Below are 25,020 nucleotides of genomic sequence, written 5' to 3' on the forward strand. Positions count from 1 at the left end.
ACTGCTAGATATTAATCAACATTTCAATGATACACAATTAATAATGCATGGCTATGAACATTCAAATCAATACGTAGAAATATTTCCAATCAAATGGTGACATAATATTAATAATTGATACAAAATTGACTGAGCTGTAATTGTTCAAAACCTGACCACATTTCTACGTGTATTTTTCTTGAGTTTCTAGTTTGCACCCGTATATAGAAAACAAAAATGTGTCCCACATTAAAAGTTTGTTGCATTTGAGTATGGAATTAAAATAGAAAAAAACGAATTTTGAAAAAGTTTAATAATATCTGTGATTTATTTCCCTGGAATTAGGAAGATTTCCCTTCTCGCTGATCATCACCCACAATAGGAACTTCTCAGGAAACATAATATGGGAAATATATTTGACGTCGTCGATCACTTCCTTGGTTGGAGACGTTAAGAGGGGTTGAGCCTTTTGTGTTCAACGTCAAGTAGGTTTCGTTATTTTGTATGACCACGAAGTCGCGCCAAAATCACAGGCACATTATGAACTTCAACGTACGGAAGAATACGCACTCCTACTTGTACATATAAATAAAGTCTTGTTTGTCACGAAAACAAGAATTTTGTCCGCAACTGCAAATATCTCGTCAAATTAAAAACTTTTTTTGTAAATTTATTCGCTAAAACGAATTTGAACTATAGTATTAAGTCGACCAAATTTTATATTGTTATAAAATTTAATTTTTATAATTTTTTTTACATCTGTTAAAGATTTAGGTCTTGAACTTTTCGGGACGGAATCCTTTTCAGTCAAAAGAGCCAAAAACGCTTTTTACAGCCCAAAAATATTGTTTTAACAATAAATAGTACTTGAATAAGCGAACTTTTGATGTGAAACACATATTTATTTACTACATGGGTGCTAATCAGAAACTCAAGGAAAAATACACGTAGAAATGTGGTCATGTTTTAAACACTTACAGCTCAGTATATTTTGTATCAATTATTAATATTGTTTCATTATTTGATTTTAAATATTTCTAAGATTCGATTTGAATGTATCAAGCCACGTATTTTCAATTATAATGATTGAAATTTTGTCTGCTAAAAATCTCCGGCATATCGGATTTCTCTGCTAGAGACGACGATTTTGAAGGAGTAAGCGATATATCAAAGGCAAAGCATCGCTCTGATTGGTCAATCGATGCAAAAGCGAAGCTTTATTTGGTATGCACTGATCTTGTGTCATACAAGCTCGGATGAAATTTCATGTTATGTCGTTTCGCCTGAGAAATTGACAACACACATTATGAACCCAGGGTAAATTTTGAGTGCTTAAGATTAATTTCTAATTTATATAAGATGAACTCGATTGATAATGAGAAAAAGTTTATCGCTTTAACCCAAATCGCAGAATGGTAGAGAAACTTAACGCTATAAAACATGCTTGCATACAAATCTTGAACACAAGCTTGGCGAAGAGAAGCTTAAATATCAAAATCGTATCGCAAGTATGTACAAAGATATAGGGTAAGGGCTCCCTATTCCATCTCATTTGTAGGGGCGTCGCCTTCAAACCCCGATTTAGCCACTAAAATCACTATAACCTTTTCATATCACTGCTTCATTCGCCTTGCTCCACATTGAGAATTGATTCACATTTCTTGAAAATTCAACGAATATTTATAAAACAGCTAAAAACACTTATATAGTTCAAATTCGTTTTAGCGAATAAATTTACAAAAAAAGTTTTTAATTTGACGAGATATTTGCAGTTGCGGACAAAATTCTTGTTTTCGTGACAAACAAAACTGTATTTATATGTACAAGTAGTACTGCGTATTCTTCCGTACATTGAAGTTCATAATGTGCCTGTGATTTTGGCGCGACATCGTGGTCATACAAAATAACGAAACCTACTTGACGTTGAATACAAAAGGCTCGAGCCCTCTTAACGTCTCCCACCAAAGAAGTGATCGACGACGTCAAATATATTTCCCAAATTATGTTCCCTGAGAAGTTCCTTTTGTGGGTGATGATCAGCGAGAAGGGAAATCTTCATAATTCCAGAGAATTAAATAACAGATATTATTAAACTTTTTCAAAATTCGTTTTATTCTATTTTAATTCCATATTCAAATGCACCAAACTTTTTTCTTAACACTACTACTGAAATTTTGTGCTAGGGGTGGACCAACATTTTTTTGAGGAAAATTCATATTTTCTCCGATTTTATATCCTTAGTATGCCTCCGAAGCGCCTGCTTCATGATGGCCCAGTACTTTTATAGTTGCGTAGTTCTGGTGCGTTCGGGGGATTTAAGTCTTTCGATATAAGCCTTGTATCATCCCAAAACATCTTTCAAGTTTTTTTTTTATTCAATAATGTAATATAATTTTAGGCACACTGCTTAAGCTCTAAGATGCCAAGGGTATTTTCTAATCTTAATTAACGACTAACTTAAAACTAGAATAGTATCATTAAACTATGTCTCCTCGGGTTCTTGTAAATCCAGCTTTCATCAGGCGATCGGCAGTGGTCGATGAATCTTTCAAGTTGGTAGCACTAGGCTAAATCCAGTCAGAAAATAGAAGCACTATTATGATACCTTAGAAGTGGAAGTAGAGGCATTTATTTATGTCCTGGTTTTCACAAAAAGATTGCTTCGCTCCCCACATGAACAAATTGCTCTCCAAATCATGTAACTATCTAACGGACATCAAACTTTTTATGAGCAGTGAAAACCAAGGGTTCAGAAAGTTTGTTGTCACGTAATCTATAATGAGGCAATGCGATTTTGTCAACATCTGAATGAAGAGCTTCCGTGCAAGTGGTTTCCCACCGTATTCAGCCTTTCATTTTAAATTGGCACGTTTTGAACTTTTTCATAATATTTACTCAACTGGAGTTTTTTTTGGTAAATCTCATACCGTACTGTTTTGATTACTCTTGGAAACTTCAACTATTAAGTTTAAAAAAAATATTTCTTCAACCCTACTATTTTTCCTTTCACTCTAAACATAATTGAACTACGTCCACTATTTGTAGGCTTCATCGGAAAGTCAAACATTGAAAAAAACTTCAAATATTAAACGAAAAACGTATCGTTCTTCAGAATTATTGAAAATTTTTTTTTCCGAGTTCTGGCAAAGTTCGTGTAATCATGGGAAAGCATGCTTGGAAACATTCAATGAAACATATTCTTGTTGATAACGTCAAACAATTGTAGAATTACTCTGCTCCTAATTTCATCTCAATGAATTTTTATCCATTCTATCGTTGATCTTTTATTCATCCTATAAATTACCAATGGCGACAGCAATCAAAGCAAAATATTCCACTATTACACTTTCAGGTTCAAAATGTCAGATTTCTTCTTAAAAACGGCTTAATGCCAACTATGAGACAACACACGATATTTTTAGAACCTTTCGCTTTAAATTTAAAATTTCACTGTAAAGTTTATTTGGTGAACTTTAAAAAACAAAACAAAAAAAGTAATTGTTACTATTTAGGCATTAGCTCTTCTTACAACAAAGCGCAGAGCCAGAGATGGCATTTATTCAGATTTATCTGTATTGTATAGATTTTTGCGTTCGCATACTGATTTAAATCAAAGTGCAGATTTTATTCAGATTTCCTAAATTCAATGCAGATTTGTACAGGCTGATAAAAAGTGAGAAGTAAAAAATTAAACTTTTCTCTCTGAGTATCTATTAGTATTTGATTGCAGTAATTCTTTAAAAGTTTATTAGACAACGGCAATGACTTACGGAGATCTAAAAAACTATCTTTTAACATCATTTTATTAGTGAAAACAGATATAACAGATATAGACTTTCGATGCAAAGTAATACATATTTTTCATGAAAATATCTGGCATCTCTTTGCACAGCCGATGAAACACACACACACTTCACAGCGTTATGTTGGCGTATAGCGGAATGAAACCAGTGGTTCTAGATTTGCCACAAAGATTATTTCAATAGTATTTAACACGTTCTTTCTGGTAATATTCGAAGCTGAAACAGTTTTATTGAAATAGTAATATCAATAATATTATTAAACTAATGTCACGGATACCAAAAAATATACTTTTTGATGATAATTTGAAGAAGAAAAACAATTTTTGTTTTGTAATATTATGAGATAACTTGGCAACTTTGCGAAACAAAATGAGATGAAAACAAAGCGCAATCAAGTGAACTAAGTGAAAAACTTTCATCTCCAATTTTTGAAGACTTTTATTGCTTGTCGGGTAATTTTTTAAGTTTAAAATAGTTAATTAAACAAGTGCAAGTAAACATTACTAATTATGAAGTCATTCAGCATTCAATGGTTATGTAATTGTGCGAAAAAGTGATCATGTTTTGAGACGAATCGATTAGTAGATAATCAGAAACATGACGGACTGTAAATCTTGAGACGAAAATGTGTCCTAAATTGAAAAGTGAGTTTATTTTATATGAAAAAACGATCACCGAAGAATTTAAAACCAATAATTTCAATAGGAAAGTGTGACAATAGCTTTACAAATCATTCTAAAGCATTTCACAGTTTGCTTCCGGTAGGTATTAAAATATTATTCATGTTCAAAGTAATGAGGTGAAGGGATGAGATGGAAATAGAAGCTCAAATGAAATAGGGAGCCGTTACCCTAACTGCATACATTTGGGATATTGGTGTAATTTCGTCGGCTATGAAACAAATACAAATCAAGACAAACAATGTTCGGTGTCGGTTCCTAATCAAGATCAATCTAAGCAGACTCTCGCGCAATTGCGGATTCAAAAGTGGGACGATTGATTGAACTGTTTGATTGTAGATCATTAGAAATTTTGGTTGCCTTGTTCCACATCAATGGCTCGAACAACCCCATGGGGCTGATCTTTGTTGTTTTTTTTTATAAAAATAATTTATTATTTCCAAATGGCTCAAATAGGATGTCGTAACGATTTGAGTTAACAGGACTTACCATAAATGTTAGAGTGGCTTTGTTGGTTTTGATTTGCTGAAATCAACTATCAAATTCATCTTCTATTTTGTCTATAACAGTACTGAAGTAATTCGTACCAACAAAAGTATAGCAATATTGCTTTAGAAATTGAAAATGATGTTATTTGTTGCTCTAAATTCTTCTTCAAAATAATGGACTTTATCGTGAATACTTTATTACGGGGCGCCTCTTCAAAATTCGCCATGTGGAAGAATGGGCCGAGGACTTAGGTGAAATGTAGCGTCATAAAATGCGCGCAAAATTTTATCCGTTTCAGTTGAACGAACCGTCGCACAAAGCATACCAAGAAAAACGGACACATAGAAACAAGAACTTTTTTCAATGATTGAGCGCAGTGGGTTTACCTCTCGTTATATTGGCTTGTAAAAAAGACTGAACGTAATGGATTTTGAATCCTTCACACTTTGAATATATGCTAATACAATCGTTATTGTTAGTGATTACTCTTACACTAGAGCTATAAATCGTGAGTAATTATGAATGACTAACATGAGGTTATATGTATATGTATTAACCAACTTGATAACCATGTATATGCCTGTTGTTTATCAATGTTTATCACATTGTTTATATCACGATAATACTTGGTTTGTATTTCATTCAGTAGCTTGTCAATGATGAAGTTATAGTTTTGCTATAAAAATTGCTACAATCTAAAATAATACCTGTTATAGGATATCACACAGCCAAGTTTTATTGCTTCAGCAACATCAATGCATTGAACTCAACAGAATTGGACATTATTAGCATTATAAATGACAGTTACTTAGAAAATAAACAATTTCTTACAATACCCATTTTATTGTATTCAACTCATTTTTATTTCAACACAAAACCCAATGCTGCATAAATTCGCGTCATAATTTTACATTCGCGTCATAATTTTACATGTCACGATATAATGCCACCGTGCCCACCGTGCATTTCTCACACCACCTCAATACGAAACAGCAGCGCGCAAGCAATAAAAAAAATGCGGAAAAGTTTATGTAAACTTTTTCAAATTTCGGTTGTTTTAGCTAAAATTTTATAATTTTGAGTTGCATTTTCAGATTCTTTGTGAAATTCTGCTACAAACACTACTTTTCAGTTCTAAAATCATCCCCGTGGAACGGAACAGTTAGCGTTTATACATTTCAAAAACCAATTACGGCTCGGCAAAGCAAAATTTCAAAATTCTAAGAATACTTAGTTATGATAAATTTGATTTCGAAAACTTAAGTGTTTTTGGTTTTTCGAAAATCGGTCTAGTTTTTGAATAATTGATCAAAAACGCGATTTTTGCATTCCGCTACATTTCACCTTAAGGTAGCGCTTCGCCGTGGTCAAGTCGAAGCAAGACAACTCACTGCTTCCTCTTGCTTTGTCGCCGAAATTTCACCCTAAATTGCAAATTTCTCCAATACTAACCCGATTCACGAAAAATCAAAAACATACGATTGTAGGTAAATGATTTTACTATGCATTTGGCGAAAAATATCAGTTAGAAAGCTTTTCTTTCGCGAGATTTCGTGCGAGTTTTGTTAAAATTTGGTTTTCTTTTTTCCTTTTCTCGCTATAAACAAATCGCATATGTAGGGATGTGCTACGTTTTCAACAAAGCGTCAAAGCTAGTAGCGATGAAAATCATTACTGATTTCTGGTTCTACTGAAACATGAATAGAAATTATTCTACAAAGTAGTAACACTTACTTACATTTTCTACTCATCTATATTCAAAGTTTACGCAGAGAGAACGGACAACGAAAACAAAAGAAATGTTGTTAGCGTCTACCGCATGTAGCATTTTGCACACCCCAATGCATGCGTTGACATTGTGTGCGTGCGAAAGAATAAGGAAAAATTCATTTATTTTTATAACTCGCACGAAATCTTTCGATAAAAATGTTTGTCAGGCACAATTTATATATTTATATATATCGATAGAAAAATTATATATTTATATATATCGATAGAAAAATTAATTATCTAGAATCGTATGTTCTTGGAATTTCCGTTTTCTTCACCGTTTTCTCACAATTTTGGGTAAAGTGCGTGAAACCCCGGGATAGGCAGCGTACTCCCGTGACCACGGCGAAGCGCTACCTTAATCGTAAATATCTCGAATTGTACTCAACGCAGCAACATAATTCTTTCTCCATTTCGTCAAAAGTATGATCAGAAGCTTTGAAAGCAATGCGGAAAACTCTTTACTTACGCTCACTTTTTTCGCGCACGGACGACGGTTTTGAGGTCAGGAATTAGGAATCAGAAAAATTTGGTTCAAATGGCACGTTCCCCTTGATATTTGGAGATTTGTGCCTTGCTATAATTTTGTTTGTTTTCATAATTTTCCCGATATATAAGAGGAAGGGATTGAAGGGAAATGGTAAGGTTTTGACTAGGAGAATGGGGAAAATTGACGACACAAAAACTTTAAAAGCAGAAGTAAATTCGGCATCCCTGAACAATCTGCTGGGGATCACATTTAGTGGAAGCAGAAATAAATTCTGAACCTCTACGAGATCCCGAACAGTCTGCTATAAGGTTTGTTACTATGTACGTTATTTCTAATGAAGATTTTCTGAAAACCATAGCTCAGACGAAATTTTGTTTTATCTGAGTCTTCCAACCCTTCCTCAGTATCCCAAGGAATAGGAAGGTAGGCCCGATTCTGATGTAGATTGTAGGGTTCAATAATAAACCTGCTATCGCCAGCCTGCTGGTTTATCAAACAAAACTTCTGCTTGAGCCAGGTACTGCTTATCTCATTTTCCCTAGAGAACCAGATGATGTCGTATCTACGCCCACAGCCGTTGAAGCTTGGTATAAACTCCATAGACGGCGTTGTAAAAAGATATTTATTCAAGTCTCTTAATAATTGGACTTTCAGGTCCTCATTGAATATACCGTTCAACATCAGGACCTGGAAGTGTTCAATTTGTTCGGGCACGTTACTTATAGAAGTAGAAGCTGCTTTCGCTCCAACTTCCATACTCTGGTCGATTCGGCAATTTGTGCCGGAACTCCCAGGTTTCTGGTCATCACACGGTTAGGAATGAAAGCAGACAGTTGATTGGATGTACTTTGTATCCATTTTCCGACAAATAAAAATAAAAGAATTAAAAGTGTGCGACGAAATAATCAACCTTTCGCTAGTGCTATCCAAAGTAAAAGAAAAACGAAAGTCCGTTTCAATGGAACGGAGCTGGACACTCACTAATACTTTAAACCTAATTAGTTAATCACGTATTCGCCTAAGGCAGTGAATTCGTTCGCTATTGTATTCACGAGTAAATATAAATGCTTCATATTGACCAGTACACTACAGTTTTACACCACCAGTTGCAATTTCAAAGCAACCGATAGTATTTTGCATCTGTCATTAACCAAGCGCGCAGAGGCACCGAACGTTATGTGAAGAAAACTCTTTACTTTTGCTTGCCTTTTTCGCGCACGGACGACGGTTTTGTGGTAGTCAGACATTTGTCACATAGCGATCTTCAACTGAACGTGTATCGAAAATCAAACGTTTTTTCACGTGTGTTGGATGGAACTAGACGCCGTGGTGAAGATTTTCCACCAACAGCAGTAACAAGAGCCCTTCTCCTTTGGGACTCTCAGGTCGCAGCTTGCATTCGCATTTCGGACGTCGTGGGAAGCAGTCGTCTTCAACCAGCAGCACTTCAAACGCTCAGGTCGCAATTTTCAGTCACAATTTGCATGTCGTGGGAAGCAGTTGTCTTCAACCAGAAGCAACAGAGGGCACCTTCTGCGTGATTAAGAATCTCAAACGCTCAGGTAGCAACTCTCTTTCGCATTTCGGACGTCGTGAAAAGCAGTCGCTTTCAACCAGCAGCACTTCAAACGCTCAGGTCGCAGTTTTCAGTAGCATTTCGCATGTCGTGGGAAGCAGTCGTCTTCAACCAGCAGCAACAGAGGGCACCTTTTGCGTGATTAAGAATCTCAAACGCTCAGGTCGCAACTCTCATTCGCATTTCGGACGTCGTGGGAAGCAGTCGCCTTCAACCAGCAGCACTTCAAACGCTCAGGTCGCAGTTTTCAGTCACAATTCGCATGTCGTGGGAAGCAGTCGTTTTCAACCAGCAGCAATAGAGGGCACCTTTTGCGTGGTCCTAACTCTCATTAGCATTTTGGACGTCGTGGGAAGCAGTCGCCTTCAACGAGCAGCAGGTCTCCAAAGAGAATTCATGTTGTTACAACATTTGAAAGAGCTTGGACAATTTTCCCAATATTCGAACTCTTGAACTGTCATATTGACATAGTTATGGTGGTTGAAACCAAAGCTCTGCAAAGTATCAAAAAATATTCATTTATTGTTTAACAATCCAGGGTGGTGCTACTATCGGAGGTGTAAAAAAATATATTTTTCAAAATTTTTAATGATTTATTATTGCAAGAAATACATCTTCAAAAAATTGCAAATTGTCTGAAACATCTCGGATTTGTTTAAAATTTCGAAAATCTATAGAACCGCCTTAGCTCCAATATGTTTGTTTATATTTTATCACTTCACATATTTTTATTAAAATTTTTTGCACTGAAGTGGAGAAAGTGAGGTGGCCTTTATAAAAAAAAGACGGGTGGGTAATGTCAGAGACATAACCGGATGACGTGAATACAAATAAAATGATGGTTCAGTTTCTTTGATATTGAAGAATCTTGATGCTAGAGTCTGGAACTGAATTCTGAAACTGAGTTCTACAACCTAATTCAGAATTGCTGAACTGATGACTGAATCTGTGTTGTGGAACTAAATTCGAGACCAGGATTCTGGCTCGACACTGTATTCTTAACTTGAATCCTAGTAATGTACTCTGGACCTAGATTCTACAGCTGAGTGTTAGCTACAGAATTCCGGTTCAGGATACAGTTTTCCAAATTCGGATCCCGAACTCAGCTACGAAAATCAAATTAAATTTTGAACCAAATTCTGATACTGCACTGAACTGAATTCTGAACATGGCTTCTGCAGTGTATTTTTGAACTAAACTCCGGAAATACAATTGAATTTTGAATCTGAATTATAATCCTAGATTTCGGTCGGAAGTTCCAGAACTTCAGGTTCAGAACTCAGTTTCAGGATTCTGAAACTACTGATACTGAACTCCGGACAAACACTTAAAAACTGAATTCCGGACTGAAGTTAAGATCTGGATTGTGAAAATGAACAAGAAAATCTGGTCTTTGATTCTTAATCTGAAATCCAGAACTGAGCTCTAGAACTGTAATCTACGCAGGCTAGAATGAATGAAGTATCAATTTGTTAGCTTATTCACTTATGAAATATTTATAAAAATGCAATTCGAACTAGAAACCTCATGCAACTGAAAATTCTATCACACATTGCTCATCGTATCTCCAATGACTTGGAGAGAAAATTATGTCAAATGGAACACAAGATATTCACCATCAAAAACTTACTCCAATCACCCATATGATAAGCTCTTATTGAGAGAACAAAATCAGAAACACAGTAGGTCTAGCTTTTTTAAATAGAAAATTTTCATTAAAATTTTTGATTTGTACAAGTTGAGACAAATAAAATTGAACCTCTCGAAATCAAGAAACTTTTTTCAATCGTGAAAGAACATTGGTCCTTCTCATTCCGGCAGGTGAGTCCCGGCCACGGAAGAGACCTGAAACTGAACTGAATTAACAGCTCTTAAAAGGCGCTCCATAGTGAAGTGAGACGTATTTACGTCAAACCAGCCTAGAAAAGTATGCGAAAATTTTCTAATTCGAATTTTCAGACTGTCAGCACTCACTAAACAAATTATTTTCACTTCCAATTTGCATATTTCAACAGATAAGTAATTCTAAAAAATTTTTAGTAACATTTAGAGCCCTTTGAAGGGTTGGTTTTGTAGCTCTCCATCTTTCTTCATTTTTAGTTGCATTTTTCTCAAATGCAAACGATCAGCAGCTGGATGACGCAATCACTCTTGTTTGAAGTGAAACTCACACAGCGAACTATGCAAAAAAAAAAACAGTCACGCAGCAGAACTGAATGCTTGATTATGTATCTGGAACTAAATTCTGAAATTCTATTCAGAAATTCGATACTCAAACTGAAACTGAGCTGTGGACCTCAACCAACCGAAATGATACACTTGCTTAACTTCCTGTTAAATTTTTAAAAGGTGCCTCATAGTAAAGCAAGTCGTATTCACGAAAAAAATGGAACACTCTTTGAACTTTCGATTAAATAAATAATCATAATGGGCAATAAATTCAACAAAACATCCGTTAAAGTTCATAGCGTTTTCAAAAACAGCTAGGTAAATTTTGACCTATCGACCAAAATTTTATTACCTAACGCTTTATAATCAGTTCAATTTTCGAACTAATAACGGTAAGCTTTGGGAAATTCGATAAATATTAGCCGAATTTTGTAAAAAAAATCAAGTATGTAAATTTGTTGCAATCATTCGCGACTCTAATTCAGAGTGATTAATTGAGAAATCGATGTATTTGAATAAATCACAAAGCAAAGCGGAAGCCACTTTTGGGAAGCCATTGCACTTTACTGTTGAATATGGTGTCTAATTCTCGTTGAACGATTTAGACCAATCTTCAAATACTTTTGTTGTGAATACGATGTACTTTACTATGGGATGCCTTTCCAAAATGTACCTTCTGAAAGAGTGATAAGTTTCTGATCGTAAATAACAGTTCGGCTGAAAAGCTCGTATCGTTTAATAGAAACACACATTTTTTTGCCAAAATTCGTTTTTATTATTCAACATAATTGCCATCATAGGCGATACAGCGATTATAGCGATCTTCCAACTTTTCGATACCATTTTTGTAGTACGATTTGTCCTTTGCCTCAAAATAGGCCTCAGTTTCAGCGATTACCTCTTCATTGCTTCTAAATTTTTTACCAGCGAGCATTCTCTTGAGGTCTGAGAACTGGAAAAAGTCACTGGGGGCAAAATCTGGAGAATACGGTGGATGAGGGAGCAATTCGAAGCCCAATTCGTTCAATTTCAGCATGGTTTTCATCGACTTGTGACACGGTGCATTGTCTTGATGAAACAAAACTTTTTTCTTCTTCAAATGAGGCCGTTTTTTTTAAATTTCGTCCTTCAAACGCTCTAATAATGATATATAATAGTCACTGTTGATGGTTTTTCCCTTTTCAAGGTAGTCGATGAAAATTAGTGAAGTGATGGAGCCATGTTTCGTCCGAATTTTGCAAACCACTTACGAATTGTTGCTTCGCCCGGTGCAGAGTCTGGATAACACTCATCAAACCATTTTTTGGTATCGGCGGCACTTTTTTTCATCAAAAAGTAGTGTTTCATCAACATACGAAATTCCTTTTTGCCTTTCTTTATAGAAAGGTATTAGAATTGCTGGAAAAACCGACTTTCGAACGGAGCCTCGGAGACCCATAGTGTTATATACCATTCGACTCAGCTCGACGAGATCGGAAAATGTCTGTGTGTGTGTGTATGTGTGTGTGTATGTGTGTGTGTATGTGTGTGTGTATGTGTGTATGTATGTGCACTTTTCGAAGATATTTGAACGCGCTCAATTTTCTCAGAGATGGCTCAACCGATTTTAACAAAGTTGGGCTCGTTTGAAAGCTACTATCGGGGCATTGATCAAGTTCGAAGATAAAATGGCTGTGACTTTTGGTTCCGGAGATATGATTGTATAAGTGACGTAACCGACAAAAAGCGTTGTATTTGAACGCGCTCAATTTTCTCAGAGATGGCTGAACCGATTTGAACAAACTTGGACTCGTTTGAAAGCTACTATCGGGCCATTGATCAAGTTCGAAGATCAAATGGTTGTGACTTTTGGTTCCAGATATATGATGGTATAAGTGACGTAACCGACAAAACACGTTGATTTTTACCGCTCTTGTATATATAAGGGTGCCAAAATTTTGGGATCAACTCTATTTTCGTAAAGTTCTAGTGCTCAAAAGTTTAAGCACCTCGAAAAAAGCCTTCATGCAAAATTTGACCTAAATCGGACATGCTTAAGGGGTGCTGCCCGGTGGTAAAGGTTTGGCAATTTTCGATCTTGAAAAAGCACCATGAAATTTCCAAAATCGAAAATTTTTTTTGATGCCAAAACTCTTAAAACTGCATAAAACATCGAAATTTAGTGTCATCTCAAAAAAAATTTTTTTTGAAAAAATCAACTTTCTGGGACTTAGAAAAATTTTCATATTTTTTCATAGTCCCAAAAAGTCGACTTTTTCAAAAAATTTTTTTTCGAGATGACACTAAATCTCGACGTTTCATGCAATTCTAAGCCTTTTGGCATCAAAAATTTTATTTCGATTTCGAAAATTTCATGTACTCTTCCCTATGGTGATTTTTCAAGATATATGAAAATTCCACTAAGTGGACTAAGAAGGGTTTTTGCCTTTCTCTATAGAAAGGTATTAGAATTGCTGGAAAAACCGACTTTCGAACAAAGCCTCGGAGACCCATAGTGTTATATACGATTCGACTCAGTTCGTCGAGATCGTTTTAGATTAGCATCACTGATTACAAATAGGCAACGCAAATGTCAAGCACTAGTTTGGAAAAATGATGCTGACTGTGTGACATAAGCATGCTTTTGTGAACTACGAATCTATCTGAATCAATTGGTGTCAAAATTAGTATCCAAATTTATTTAATAAAAGTATGAAACATATTTTCATGAGACTGTTATGAAAGAAGAGAAAGGCATTATCACACCACTAGGTGGATTAAGAAGGGTTTTTCCATTTTTTCACAATAACAAAAGTAGCTTCACTCAAAATGCAATATCTCACAAACTAATAATCAGACAGCTGTCAAATTTATACACGTATCTTTTGAAGGTTGTTACTAACTGAAAATGGTATGGATTTAATTCTAGTGACGCCCTCTCATAGAAACGATACGAACTTTTCAGTCGATCTGTTATCTCTTATTGTATCTAACGTATCAACATAATTTTTGCTACATGTTAACGAAAATATGATCATCAATTTATGATAACATTTTGAGTTGTATGACATATTAACAAAAAATTCGAAATAGTGGTTTCCTGAAATGTTTGGTATCAACGAGTATCGAAGAAGATTAACGTTTGATATATTAGCAATTGCAGCTTCCAGTTGACGAAGCAGGAAGTAAAACAAGTTCATCATTCCGGTTGGTTCAGGTCCAGAGTTCAGTTCCAGTTCCAGTATCAAGAATTCAGTTCAGTATTGAATCAATTGCGGGTTGTTTACATATCACCTTTCCTTCAAAGAACATCAATTACGTCATCCTGCTGCTGGTCGTTTGCTTTGGGCAAAATACAGCGAAAAGTGGGGAAACGATGGGGAACATTATCCAAAATCAGCCGTTCTTATGACTCTGAATGTTACCTAAGGAATTATTAAGATTGCTCTAGAATAGTTTGATAAGTTTTCTGCATTTTTCGCAGGGCGAAATTCGCACCAAACGAGTGCAAATAAAGCTAGTACTGTTTGATATAGTAGAAAACTCCACAATTCGGCCCTTCTGAATGCCAGAAATGAATTCCATACCACATTTGGATAGTTTCTTGCAATAAAATGTGCAAATCCGAAATGAAGTAATCGGCATCATATGTCTGTATGTTGCTTACTGGTAGAAACTATTTGTCTCATACATGTAAATCTTTAGTAAAAATGCACCGTTGCCATTGTGGAAGCAAAGTAGTAAAAGTTGTGAAATTCACACAATCAACTAATACGAACGATCATCATTTTTATTCGTATTCACGTCCTCCAGTTATGTCTGTGACATTACTCACCCGCCTTTTCATAAAATAAACAATATTTGCGTATAGAACTAAAGAGCCACAGCTTCACATCAGAAGATCCGCATGTGATAGTCAAAAAACAACTTATGGTAGAAATAGGTATGCCTTTGGAACATTTCTAAATCTAGGATGAGCTTGAAGAAAACGATGAATATAATAATTGTGGACTTACTTACTTATTCTGGGTAATTGCGTTCGGTGTAGAGTTGGAAGGTGTCTTTTGACATTTCCCGGAAGAAACGAGCCTAGCAGCCTAGACTAAGGTAACCATCATTTACAAAGCCTGATTGTTTTCAATTTCCAATCCTGCTCCGGAAGTTTTTTTCTCATCTTGAGAGCAAGTGAAATCAAGGTTGAAGGCATTTCAAGCCAAACATTAATTCCTTGCCATAAATATTGACATGTTTATTTCTACGTCATTTCATCTCCTAGACTAGTCGAAATTAATAAAATTTCCTTTATGGAATCGCATTCTCGCTGTTTTAACAGCTGTTCAAAGAATCATGGGATCTTTAAAAATATGGCAATAACAGCGGATTGACGTTAGTACAGTGATCAAAATTTACATTTGTACAAACTTGAGACACATCTACGAATTGTACCGACGATGAGATAAATTCGAGCGTTTCAGTTAAGTCACATACGAGCAATCATGAAGTTATTATTTTCCGTGCTCGTGGCGATAATTCTTTGCAGCCAGTTGGTGACCTCACGGTTCGCTAAAGACGCTAGTAAGATTAATATGAGTCTATAGGCAAATACTTAAAAATTTCATGTTTTTATTTTCCAGCTGAGTGCACTGCCTTAGAAGATTTTCTAGAATGTGGAGCTTGTTGTGAGACTAGTTGTACGGTGAACTGTGCCCTCATTAGATGTAAACGGATCTGTGAACCCGGATGTTTCTGTCGTTCCGGATACGTACGCGATAAGAAATCCAACAGCTGTATAAAAGCGATCAAGTGCATTAAATCCGGATAGTGGCCGGTAGTCGGATCATCGGAACAGATATGCAGATGTCAAACATTGCCACGAGTCCTATACAGTTGAATGGTCGCTGAAGTTTAATTGTTTGTGATTAAATTACGATTTGAGAAAATTAGCAATGAAATACTTTCGACCTTTTTATTTTATTTCATTTGTTTTTTGAAAATCAGTTCCTCTATATAAGTTAGTAAGTTGATCATCAACAAATAAATTCTTCAAACTGGAGTGATTTTAAAACAAGTATTAAAAATATCACCCTCTTCACGAGTTGATGCGTTGTTCGCATTCGAAGTGTGATGACTGCTTAGCGGTTCAAATTCAACAGCCGAGTTTTGCATTAAGCAGTTCAATTTGAACTGCTATATGAGTCAAGGACGAAACGTAAACGTATACAAAATGGTTTTCTTCATCTAGAATAAATTTGGGGAAACAAATAAACTCCCCCCCCCCCTTCAAATTACTACATTGTCTTGCTGAAAAAATTCAATAGCAGAGGGATGGAGCCTTGAGATTATGAACATTGTTCATTTAAGGGCTTTGGATGCCACGTGGGTTACCGATCTAAACCTAGTACACATGATTATTTTGCTTTTTTCGCGTTTCGTCTTCGATCTATCAGCTTAGAAGTTTATGTTGAGATGTTCATGCCACCACGTGGTTAAACGTGAACCACTAAAGCTTGGTTCAGATAGAAATGGAACAAAGACAATTGCCTGTATTTCTGTTATTTATTATTGAATTCAAGATCTCCCGATTTTTTCCTGTAACACGGCTCATTAGGCGGCGCACACCTTCTTCGTCCATCGTTTTAGCTATCTTATTCCACCAGGTCGTCATCTGATTGATGTCTTTGACAACGTTTCCCTTTGCCTTGAGTCTCCTCTTCATGATTGCCCAGTATTTCTCAATAGGGCGGAACTGGGGGCAGTTGAGTGGGTTAAGGTTTTTCGGAACAAACTGGACCACTTTCTCTGCATACCATTCTTAAACGGCTTTGCTGTAATGACAGCTTGCCAAATCTGGCCAAAACATTACGGGATGGTCGTGGGATCGAATGAACGGCAAAATTCGTTTTTGGAGACACTCTTTTTGGTATAGTTCCGATGTCATTGTCTTATTTGTAACGAAAACTTTCGTTTTTTTTGCCACAGCTGCAAATACCCTGCCAAATCATAAATTTTCTTGCAAATTTGTCGGCAAAAACGACTTTAAATTTGCCTGGAACATCCCCCCGAGCCGTTGCCAAGTAAAATTTTTGACCTGGGATTTGCCCGAAGTCAGCCTTGACATAGGTTTCATCGTCCATCAGAAGACACCCGTCGAACTTGGTCAGCACCTGGTCATATAGTTTCCGAGCACGAATTTTGACCACACTATTCTGTTTTATGGTCCGATTTGGCTGTTTGCTAGCTCGATACGACTTGATTCCTTTCCGTAGTCGAATTCTCCTCACGGTACTATTGGCAGCACTGAATTTTCTGGTCAAATCACGGCCCGACAGATTAGGATTCCTCTTAATCGTCTTCAAAATCTTACCACGCAGTTTCCGGTCGACAGCTCCACTCCGACGATTGGCTTGAGACTTCCGAATCGTCGTCGATGTTTCCTTATACCGTTTGATAACGCGCCATACGGTATTTCTGGACAATTTTAGCTGTTTAGCTAGCCTAGATCCAGAGCACAATGGATTTTCCAAATAACTGTGCACTTTTTTTCCCCTCTTTCGGCTTCCATGTTGATTGTTTACAAAGTACAGTCGATTTGCGGAATATCAAAAATCATACGTGAAGCTGACAAAATTCCCAACACGTGGGCGCCAAGAACTTCCAAATCTGTCCACCAGGAGCGCCACAATATGAGCAAAAGTGTGGCAAAGTCACACACGTTTCTCAGAGATGACTGAACCGATTTTCGCAAACTTAAATTCAAATAAAAGGTCTTATGGCCCCATACAATGTTCTTGAATTTCGTTTGGATCCGATTTCCCAACCGATTTTCCCAAACTAATAAGTAAATAAAAGGTCTTGAAATTCTTTAAAACCTATTCGAAAAGTTGATCCAGATCCGACATCCGGTTCCAGTATTACAGTGCGATTTGTGAAGATTTTCAATTTCATGAGTATTTTTTCACAAGCGATGGCGAATTTTTATAAAACTTACTGCTAAATTCATCTAGTTGGCAGATTTGGTTAGTTAGTGAATATATAAAACTTCTTTTGGACTACTAGTCCCCGGTTTCCGCTTCCGAAAGCACCGATAATAATGACGAAAAGCTTCCAAAACGGAACTCACTTGGATTTCTCAACAACGGATAAACCGATTTTCACTAATCGTGATTCAAATTGATGTTCTCGTTGCCTACAAAAATACTGTGCAATTTCATCCAGATCCGACTTCCGGTTCCGAAATTATAGGGCGATGAGTGTCGAAACATTCAAATTCAAAATGATGATGCAAAACTGGTACGCGTCGGTACGTGTGGCTTGGCTCCGTTCGCAGCGTGCTTTGTTCAATTTCGTATAGCGTGCAGGGTTGCCACATTAAAATATGTATTTTCCAGGTGAAAAAAAAAGTTAATTTCGAATTCCCTTATTCAATTTGTACCTACTTGTCAGTGTTGGTGTATGCCGAAAATTTGACAGAAGCTGCTATATTGCTATCTATATTGTATACAACATTTTCAATCCGGTAGAAGATGCTACAAGAACTCGAGTCTCTCAATGCATGAACCGTGAGAGATTTTTTCTACATTTCTTCGCTCCACTACATACTCTGAGTATTTCACGGCCTTTAAAGAAAAATTTACAGTCTGATAAAGACCGGTGCTGTGTGGAATTTACCAAGAGAGAATCGCAAGTTGACAATTATCACAGAAAATCGAATCGATAATTCAACTTGATGATTCTCATACTAGATTGCAATATTTCAAAACCCTTGTGTGGAGCATTCACAGACATTTTCATAGACACAACTTATACAAACGTTATATGCACATAGTTAGAATAAGCGGCAATAGTAAAATGAGTCTATCGCAATTATCAACTGCCCATGTAGAATCGGATCGCCATACGAGAATAAGCGACCGTTTGTTGCTTCAGAGAGTATCCCCACAGCAGCGTGCTAACCTTCGATTCTCAGAAATGTCATCGAGAGAAATTCGCTTTCGCACTGGTGTCTATTCTATGTTAAATGAGCCATGCCGGGTTTTTGTTGTTGCGATGATATCCGTCTCTCTTTGATGGCACTGATTCAATCGTGTGAAGAGTTGCCAGTGAGTGTTCTTTGATACGATAAAAGCCATCCTTGCTACTTGTTAGTGTTATTCCAAGATCATGATAACGGTGCTTTACTACAAAAGTACACTTATTGCCTTTCTCATCTAGAAAGTTTAAGCAATCACTTCAATCAATTAACTTGACATAACTGTTTACAAATTGCAAAGGTTATGTTAGTTTAAACCTAAAGAAAGTTTCCTATTTTAATCAAGATAGTGAAAAAAAGTCCTTCTTAGATTCTTCTAGTGATATTTTTGAAAATATAAGTAAGGCGAGAAAGGCATCATTACACCATTAGGTAGATTAAAAAAGGTTTTTTTTTCAATCAATTAAAATGCGTTGAATAGTAAAAGGTGATTTTTTTGAGGTTAGGATTTTCATGCATTAGTATTTGCTCAGATTTTTTGAGGTTATGATTTTCATGCATTATTATTTGCTCAGTATGCTTTGACATTTCATCATGAATAGACTTACTAACGAGCAACGCTTGCAAATCATTGAATTTTATTACCAAAATCAGTGTTCGGTTTCCGCTTTTTTATCGACAAATTTTGTTCAGCGATGAGGCTCATTTCTGGTTGAATGGCTACGTAAATAAGCAAAATTGCCGCATTTGGAGTGAAGAGCAACCAGAAGCCGTTCAAGAACTGCCCATGCATCCCGAAAAATGCACTGTTTGGTGTGGTTTGTACGCTGGTGGAATCATTGGACCGTATTTTTTCAAAGAAACTGTTGGACGCAACGTTACAGTGAATGGCGATCGCTATCGTTCGATGCTAACAAACTTTTTGTTGCCAAAAATGAAAGAACTGAACTTGGTTGACATGTGGTTTCAACAAGATGGCGCTACATGCCACACAGCTCGCGATTCTATGGCCATTTTGAGGGAAAACTTCGGAGAACAATTCATCTCAAGAAATGGACCGGTAAGTTGGCCACCAAGATCATGCGATTTGACGCCTTTAGACTATTTTTTGTGGGGCTACGTCAAGTCTAAAGTCTACAGAAATAAGCCAGTAACTATTCCAGCTTTGGAAGACAACATTTCCGAAGAAATTCGGGCTATTCCGGCCGAAATGCTCGAAAAAGTTGCCCAAAATTGGACTTTCCGAATGGACCACCTAAGACGCAGCCGCGGTCAACATTTAAATGAAATTATCTTCAAAAAGTAAATGTCATGTACCAATCTAACGTTTAAAATAAAGAACCGATGAGATTTTGCAAATTTTATGCGTTTTATTGTTTAAAAAAGTTCTCAAGCTCTTAAAAAATCACCCTTTATATGAATGGATAAGTGCAACTTATTTTGAAAAATCCATTTAAGTATATTTGAATACAATAACCAGATATAAAGGTTGAGTGCAATAACCGAACACAGATTTAATCTGGCTAAAATCGTTGAAAAACATGTTTTTGTCGTGAATACGACTTACTTTACTATGGGGTGTGTCGGAATCCTCCATTTTTTTCTTATTGCAATACCAAATTGCAAATACCCAACCACTTCTTTCAACTTTAACTAAGAAACTTGGGTGCCTTTTCAAAATTTACCCTCTGAGAGAGTGATAAGTTTTTGATCGTGAATATCTATTGTTGTATCTAATGAATCAACATAATTCTTGCGACATGCCATCGGAAATATGATCACAATTTTATGATAAAATTTTCAGTTTTGTGACATAGTCTCAAATAATTCAAAATTAAACTTTTCTTAAATGTTTGGTATAAACGAGTATCAAAGAGGAAAATTCATAAGGCTCGTTTGCCTTTCTCGTATTTTTAAAGCCTATAGCTCAGTAATCTGTGAAAGGATTTATATAATCTAACTACCAATAGAATCGAATTTTTTCAACTTAAACGTAACACATGGATCAATAAGTCCCGAGACTAAAGTAGAGATGGCGCTTGTAGTAAACCAGTAACCACGTCTTTCTAGAGTACTAACCTTTGCTTGAAACGGGTCAAAATTTTAAGTCGATCCGACCAGAAACAGCTGAGTTATCGAGGTTGGAGTAAAGTCGTTTTGTAGTTTGTTTAAAAAATGGAAAAAACCGAGTTTCGTGTTTTGATAGAACATTTTTTTTTAATGGGTGAAAACACCGTGCAAGCGAAACAATGGATTGAAAAATGTTATCCGGACTCTTGTCCATCAAAAGCAACGATTTGTCGGTGGTTCGCCGAGTTTAAACGTGGTCGTATCGACACAAATGACGCGGAACGCTCGGGTAGACCTGTGGAAGCCGTTACACCGGAAAATGTGAGTGAAGTGACAAAAATTATAATGAAAGATCGTAAAGTGAAGCTCCGTGAGATTGCTGAGATGACACAGATATCATATGGAAGTGTATTTACTATCCTTCATGAAAAAATTGAGCATGAAAAAGGTTTTTTCCAAGTGGGTTCCGCGATTGCTGCAATGCACCCTGCCACAAGTCAATGAAAACAATGGCGAAATTGAACGAATTGGGCTTTGATCTGCTTCCCCACCCCCCATACTCGCCAGATTTAGCCCCCAGTGACTACTGGCTCTTTGCTGATCTTAAAAAAATGCTCCAGGGAAAAAGATTTGGCTCAAATGAGGAGGTCATTGCTGAAACTGAAGCTTATTTTGAAGCGAAAGATAATTTTTTTCAAAAACATGGTATTGAAAAATTGGAAAAACGTTGGAACCATTGTATCACCCTAAAAGGTGATCCTTTATGTTGATGAATAAAAAAAAATTTTGTTTCCATTGTTAGTCTCGGGACTTATTGATCCATGTGTTATATAGCAAAACTATAGAAGTATTTCAATAGTGCCTATTGAAAAACCTGTCTCATTTGACCAGCCAATCAGAACGCGTTCTGAGGAAGAGAACAAAATATCTGCTGCTGTACAACAAATCGTTCGAGAACAGTGTTTAATATCGTAGTGAGTTCCACAATTTGGTCCTTCTGAAAGGCAGGAAGGAATCCCGTACAGCATCCGGATAGTTTCTTTCAATGAAATGCAAATCCGAAATGAAATAATCGACATTAAAATTCTATAGACTGCTAATTTTATAGCCGTTAGGACCGCTCATTAGTGTAAAAAACTACAGACGAAATCACGTAAAAAGAAACCTCTTAAGAAAAATTGGATCAGTTTGGATTCTATCGCCACTGCGACCAGATCTATTTTGTGTCGTTTGCAAAGCTGGTTTCGCTTCCGACAAAAGCGATTGCGTCACAGCTGCCAGTCATCTGCATTGTTGAAAAAAAAACGGTGGAGAGCATTACTCAAAATCAGCCGTTCTAATGGCTCAAAAAGTTTTCTAAAGAACTATTAGTATTTGCTGTTCGCAAATCGGAGGTAAACATCCTCAGTTTAGTGCAAATCTAGAACAGTTTGATTAGATTTGTGCACTTTTCGCTGTGTGAAGTTCACAGTAATGGAGATCAAGTGAAGCCTTCTTTATTTTTGCCAAAAATTTGAACTCCGATTTTTACAATTTATGCTCTCTAACATAGCAAGTGACTGCCTATGCAATCACTGTTAAAATCGACTTTTTAACCAGAGGTCAGAATGTCATATACCATTCGACGCAGTTCGTCGAAATCGCAAAATATCCGTGTATGGATGTGTATATGCCACAAAATATGTACACTGGAATTTACGTGCAAAAATGGGGAAATTTCGTGTAAATAAAATAAAAATTTTCGCATAAAAATAAGTTTTTGCCTTTCTTATATAGAAAGGTTATGCAATCACTGTGAAAACCGACTTTTGAACCGAGGCCCGGAGGGCCGAGTTTTATACACCATTCGACTCAGTTCATCGAGGTCACAAAATGAGTGTGTGTGTGTCTTTCTCGGAAATTTTTCAACCGATTTTCACAAACTAAGAAGCAAATAAAAGGTCTTGAAATTCTTTGAAAAGTGATTTAGTGAAAATTGTCAATTTCATGAGTATTTTCTCACAAGCGATGGCGAAACGAGGTGCACATTTTTATAAAACCTACTGCTAAATTGATCTTGTTGACAGATCTTATTAGTTAGTGAATATATAAAACTATTTCGGGACTACTAGTTCCCGGTTTCCGCTTCCAAAATCACCGGTAATAGTGAAGAAATTCTCCAAAAACGGTACTCTCGTCGATTTCTCAGCAACGGTTAAGCCGTTTTTTACGATTCATGATTCAAATTAAAGCTCTCATTGTTTTTAAACATAGTGTGCAATTTTATCCTGATCCGACTTCCGGTTCCGAAACTATAGGGCGTGGAGTGCCAGAACATTCAAATTCAAAATGACGATGCAGAGGATAGTATAGGTATAGCGTGATGGGTAAGTCGATGTCTTTCACGCTGCCCACCTGGGTTCGATTCCCAACCCCGCACACAGGGTCAGAAAACTTTTCTGGCCCGAAGAGGTGAATGACAACAATGCTAAAGCCTCTAAAATCGAAAAAAATGACGATACAAAACTGGCACGCGACGGTACGTGCGGCTTTGCTCCATTCCCAGCGTGCTTTGTTCAATTTCGTATAGCGTGCAGGGTGCCACAATAAAATTTATATTTTTCAGGTGAAAAATATGTAAATTTCTAATCCTTTTATTCAATTTGTACCTATTTGTTAGTGTTATTACAAGATCGTGATAATGATGCTTTTCAATAAAAGTGCACTTATTGCCTTTCTCATATAGAAAGTTTATACAATCACTTGAAAAATTGACCAGTGGAAAGTGACCCGAAGTGCTAAGTGTTCTATATAATTCGACACAGTTCATCGAGCTGAGCAATGTATGTGGCTGTGTGTGTATATGTGTGCGAGTATGTTACAAATAATGTCAGTCATAAGAAAATCTCGTAGTCCTATAGGTTGCTATTGAATTTTAAACCGTCATTTAGAGCGACGAAGGATAAAATTCTTCTAGCTTTGTCTTAAAACTGATTCAATTTGTATGCTATATTAGTTATCTACTAAACGAACCGACTCTGGCTATACTAGTTCCAAGTTTTCGGTTCCAGGAGTACCAGAAGTAGTGGTCAAAAAGTTTAAAACGAGACTCACTCAATTTTCTCAGAGTTTCTTATTTTATTCGAGATTAAAAAAAAAATCTTCACAAAATCTTCTGGTGATATTTTTGAAAATATAAGTAATATGAGAAAGGCATCATTACCGCACTAGTTGAATTAAAACAGGTTTTTTTTTCAATTCCTTTCGATTTTAATATTAGTAACACAAAAAAAATCCAGCTACGTCCACACGCAATCTCGGAAGCATGTCTATGAAAAAAAATGAAAAGATGAGCACTTACTTTTCTCGGTGATGGCTAGACTGCACAGTGGTTTGAATCGACAAAAACGTGAACTTAATTCACTAGCTGCTAAACCGGTGATACGATATACATAGTTCCTTTGGAGAACTCATTCACAAAAATATACTTCGTGATTTGATCATAATAAAAAATGTGCAAAGCCTACTACGATAAAAGTTCATTTCAACAACTTTTTTCCTTAAGAGATAGAAAAATGATGTCTTCTACGAAGTTTTAGAACTTCTAACGAGAAAAAACTTTGCCGAAGGAGCTATAGGTCTAACACATATAGTTTTGGATATATGAAGCATTTTCGTTTGAAACCACTTAAAATCAATTTTTTGTACATAACTTTTTTCGCAATTATTTTCAGTGTCTACTATGTTCAAGACAATTACTTAAACCATAAAAATTACACATTTTTGTTGAAGATTGTGCACTGTTTAGACTTTTCCTTGAAAAGGTATCTAACATTTAAACTTTTATATACACTAACTTTAACTACTAATAGGAAGCAGGGTCGCAGACCAAAAGGCACATACATATACTTTTTGGAAAGCTTAAATCAAGTAATATAAAGCTACGAAGTGTGTAGCGTGGCCTTTTCAAATTGTGTGAATGAGACAACAAAATATAAAGTGCTTTTTTACCATTTTCTTAGGAAAAACGTACATTAATAAAATTATTTATCTTCATATCACGCGTT

The sequence above is a fragment of the Malaya genurostris genome, chromosome 2, assembly GCF_030247185.1.
Source record: "Malaya genurostris strain Urasoe2022 chromosome 2, Malgen_1.1, whole genome shotgun sequence".
Classification (NCBI taxonomy): domain Eukaryota; kingdom Metazoa; phylum Arthropoda; class Insecta; order Diptera; family Culicidae; genus Malaya; species Malaya genurostris.